A 5,055-nucleotide genomic window follows, 5' to 3' on the forward strand; every position below is an offset into this window, starting at 1 on the left:
CCAGGAGGAAGAGGTGCTGCGTCCTCTCCCTCCCCAACACCCTTCAGGCCGCTGCAGGCTCGCTTGGGCTGTGAGGAGGGGGTCTGGAGGAGGTGATGGTGGGCAGCCCCATGGCAAGCATCACCCCCCACCCACCCACCCCCCCCGCCTCCTCCACACCACCCCCATCCCAGCGGCCTCGTCCTCACCTCCTCAACACCCTCAGGCGGATGCCGGTGGCGATGGCAGCCAGAGGCCCCGTGGCCCATGGCTGCTGTCTAGTGGCACGGCCAGGGCACACTGACTCTCTGGGAGGCGGTGGAGATAGGGGGTTCCAGCAGATGGGGGCGGCTGAGGGGACAGAGGGCCGGAAGGGGCAAAGAGGCCTCGGGCCTGGGCTGGGGGCTGCTCGGCCTCAGGACAGGCCACACAGGCGCCATGGCAAAGCTCGGCCTGGCCACCAGCAGGGCCCACCTTCTGCTCACAAAGGTCTTCGCCCTCATAGGTCGGGAGCGCTGTCAGTCTCCTCCCCTGAGGCGAGGCTGCCGCTGATTGGCCACAGGTGGGCAGGCTGCTGTGCGGCAGTGCTCGCCCGTCACCTGAGGGAGTCACCGCTGATTGGCCGCCTGGGCCTTCACCCTGCCCTCCTTTGGGGCCCACCCTCCCCTGAGGCGATGCTCTCTCTTATTGGCCGCCTGAGGGGTCGCTCCCCCACACCCCCCAGTGCCCGCCCTGCCCTCTGGGGATGTTTTCTCTGATTGGCTGTCTGGTTACAGTCAATCCCACGCCTTGCCCGCCTCCTCTGATGCCATTGGCTGTCCCGGGCCCGCTGCCTCCCCAATGCTGGGCGGGCGTTGCCAGGCGACCGGCTCCGCCTTCAGGGCTTGGTCCCTGCCCAGGGCCTGTGGGCCCTGAGGGAAGGCCGTGGGGCGTCACAGACGGGTCCGGGCCTTCAACATGAGGCTTTGGGCTGTAAAAAGGAGGCTTTGGGCATGGAAAGGATGGGCTAGATGCTAACAGTGGTGCTTTGGTCCCTGAAAATGAGGGGAACCCCTTGGTTGCGGCCTGGGCTGGCTTTGGTGCCCAGTAACTCCCCACAAGGCACCAGTCTCCCGTCCGGAGCGAGCAGCGTGAGGGCTGGAGCCTGCAGGCACGTCCCGAATGGACGCTGTGGGCTTTTTGTGGAATTTTTTTATGGACATTTTACAGGGGTGGTCCATCCACTGAGGGAACGCTGCCTGTGCGACCTGTCAAAGGATGGGAAGGGGAGGAGTGGTTCCTGAGGATGCCTTGGATAATGCGTGACCTGGGCCTGACGTTGGTGCTCTGGAGCGAGGGGTGGAGAAGGGACTGACGGGGCTTGGTCCCGGCTGGTAACTAAGCACCAGCCGCTCGCTCACTGCCCCCGGCACGACAGGGGAGAGAACGGGAAGGGTGAAAGTGAGACAATTCATCGGTTGAGGTAATAACGTTAATAACTGAAAGAAAGTAAAACCCCCAGGCTGCTCGCTGGCGGGGTGGGCAGAGAAGCAGAAAGGGCCTCGATGCTGCGTACACGCTGCTCAGCAATAACAAAAACATCCCTGTGTGATCAAAGCTGTTTCCAGCGCGAATCCAAAACGCCGCCCCATGTGAACTACTGCAAAGAAAACCCAGCCAAAACCAGCACAGCTCCCTAGAACAAAAGGGGATGCTGATGCCAGGAGAAATGGCGACTCCAGAGCTTTGCGGAGCACGGGTGCCTTTCCATGCCCTGAGATGTCTCCGGAGGGGCAGGTTAGGCTCCGGCTTCTGTCCTCCTCCCCTCCGGGCTCTGTGGTCTAGGGAGGCAGCTGGGGCGTTCCTGTCAGGACAGGCTGCGTCCGGGGCTGCTATCCTGCAGGCGGTGGCAGAGGCCAGGAGTGACACTCTCTGCTCGGCACACTCAGGGCGGTCCCCATGGGAAGGACACCATGGCACTGGGCTGCTTGTTCCAGCTTTATTATAAACTAAGTCTTATTCAAATACAGGTGTTTTCTGGAGGCTTATTTCACCTCTCCAGGACTCAGCAGGGCCAGCAGCAGAGTGTTTGAAGGAACCACCCTGATGCTCTCCGCTTCCTTGGTGTTCTCAGGATCAGCAAGGTCTGAGCTGCCAGGGACTTGACTGCGGGTTCAGCGTCGTGCACCAAGGGCTCGAGGGCTGTGAGGGAGAGAAGGAGAGCAGTGGTGAAACCCCGCTGTCTGCAGAGACCCTCCCGTGCCAGCCCTGTCTGTCTCTTTCTCTGGCCAGGAGGAGCAGGTGAGGCCATCAGAGCAGCTGGAAGCTGCTGCTCAGGAAGGCCCATGTGCCCCTCACACCTCCCTCTGCCCCTGAAGCAGCAGGGCCCGGGATGGCAGCACCCTGCCCAGGCTCTGTCCCGTGCCCCACCAGTCCCAGCCAGCACAGCGCTGCCCCTGCTCACCGTTGCAGATATCCTGCAGCTTCTTCCCCTTTCGGTCCCACAGGCGCCGCGCACCAAGCCCTAGGCACAGAGCTTTGTCAGACCTCTGCTCTCCAGCACGCCTCGGCAGCGCGGCCCCCGGCCCTGCTGGCTCGGCCGCACTCCCTCCTGCCCCCCAGCAGGGCTGTCCCAGGGAAGGACAGTCCCCGAGGGCGGTGGGACGGAGCAAGGCTCCCAGTGAGCCCACCTGCGTGGGTGGGCCCTCCTCGAGGCAGCCGGGGGCCAGGCTGCCAAAAGGGACCCCGGGGCCTGTGGCTCACCGATGAACCTGACGGCTGCCTCTCGCAAGGTGGCCTGCGTGTTCTGCAGGTATGGCAGGCTCTGCTTCAAGTATTCTTCCACGCTGCTCCTTTTGTGCGCTAACTGGAGAGAGCACAAGGGTACGGGCATGTCACCGTCCCTCCCAGCCATCCAGAGCAGTCCCTCCTGCCAGCACCCCTCTTCCCATCTCTCAGCCAGGAGCCCCGTGGGGCTATGGTGCAGAAAGAGCTGCAGGCAGAGGTGGCCTGGGGGTGGTGAGACCCCTCTGTCCCACTGCCAGGGCCCAGGTGGGCCAGGGTCTTCTTCAGCACCCTGGGGGCGAGGAGGGGAGAGGGGCCTGGAGAAGAGCCCTTGGGGACACCATGCTTGTGTCTCTGGCAAGGCAGAGCTGCCAAGCCCAGCCCATGGGCACATGGGGCAGCCTCATCCAGCCCAGCCCTGGGGCTTGTAGGTTGTCCTCACCAAGGACTCTCCAATCAGGTGTGTCTGGTTTGTCTTGGCCAGGTGGCTGAGCTTCCTCCAACCCAGGAACTCGGCACAGGTGAGGAGGGTGTCCCTGGAGGCCTGCAGAGAAGCAGAGGCTGGGAGATGGCACCAGAGCCCAGGGAAGGAGACCTGGCATCCTCCTCCTCTTGGCCAGGCTCTGAGCCCTTCCTAGCCCCTTATGGGAAGAGGCAGCAGGGGACCGAGGTTGAACTTGGTTCAGGGCCCAGGGCAGCCACCACCTCAGGTGTCTCGTGCTGCCGGCCAGCAGGACAGAGATGCTCACGAGCTGCTGAGCAGGGATGGGGGCGGAGCGAAGGGCAAAGGAGCTGTGGGCCCTCGGCTGCAGGCTGGGCCGGAGTCTCAGAGGCAGCGGGGCATGACAGGGCCAGCAGCACCTCCCACGGGCATCCCCCAACAGGATGCTTGGCTCCCCAGCCCAGGCTGCCCCAGCGCCTTCATGCTCTGGGTGGGCAGAGCTTTGATCCCAGGATGCAGGGCCAGTCTGCCACCACTGGCTGCATCTCCCTTCCCAGCGCTCTCCCTGCCCCAGGGAGGAGGGAACAAGCTGGCTCTCCACCTCTTGCGGGCACTGCACCTCTCTGCAGAGACCAAGTTCACTGGCCCAATGCAGAGGGACCTGGGTGAGCAGAGCGTTGTTCCTGCAGCAATGCTGCCCTTGGGGAGCCGGGACGTGCCCTGGCCCAAACGTCTGGGGGTCTCTTGGGCACTGGGGGCCCTGGGGGACAGGGGCCTGGCTCAAGCCCTGGCCTCCCACACCTGCAGGGACAGTCGGTGGCTACGGGGTGCTGCCTAGCCCTGCTGGACCGGGCAGGGCAGGTCTGGGAAATGTCTGTGCCAGCTTCTCTGCCCCTGCTCACGCTGGGTCTGCAGGGACCCTTCCTCTGGGCTGTGCTGGAGGAGGGCTGAATCGGGGGAGCAGGGCTGGGAGGGGACCCCAGCACCCCGTCCACTTCTGCAGCAGGCAGCAGGGGGAAGAGGGGAAGGCAGTGGTGGGACCAGTGCAGGGAAGGAAGGGACCAAGGTGACGCACCTTCCCAGACCCTGACGTCCCTGCAGCCCGTGCCCCTTATGCCCGGGCCACCCCTGTGGTGTCAGCACACCCTTCCCTGTGAGAGTGGTCGCTGGTCACTGCACCTTGGCCACACTTTCGACCTGGTCGTTCATATGGAGGAAGAGCGGGAGCAGGACCCTCCACACTTTCTCATTCATCTTTTTCTTGTTTCTCCCCACCACGGCCTTCATCACATCTTTGAAGAGGCTGACGGAGAGCTCCCGCACCTCGCTGGACTCCTGTTAGGGAGGAGGACAGGGGGACTTCATCAACAGCCGTTCCCTGCCCGTGGTGAGCAAGGGCATTAGTGTGGCTGGTGTGAGGGGAGCTGCTCTGGGCTCAGATCCTGAACACAGGAGCTGTGGGCAAGACGGGCAGCTGTGGCTGAATGGCCCCAGAGCCCTGAAAGGCCAGGCAAGAGGAAGGAGGGCAGCCCTGCCCGAGTGCTGCCCACTGGGCTGGGCCGAGGGGCAGCTGTCCCTGCAGAGTGCCCATCTGTAGGGCTGAGGTGCCCACAGCAGCTTTACATCATCAAAGAGGGGCGGGAGCTTCTCTGCCAGTTGCAGAGCAATGAGGCTGGTGGCCTCCTCCTCCCTCTTCATGCGATCCATCATGCTCCTGAGGAATACCAGGGCCTTCCTCTTGGCATCACTGTTGGCATCCTGCAGGGCCTCCATGATGTCTGGCAGCAGGACTTGCATTTTTCTTGCCTGTATGAAACACACGCTTTCCTTATTGTGAAGCACTGAAAGACCACTCGGGCAAAAATGCTCTG

Source organism: Numenius arquata, chromosome 37 (assembly GCF_964106895.1).
Source record: "Numenius arquata chromosome 37, bNumArq3.hap1.1, whole genome shotgun sequence".
In the NCBI taxonomy this organism is placed as follows: Eukaryota; Metazoa; Chordata; class Aves; order Charadriiformes; family Scolopacidae; genus Numenius; species Numenius arquata.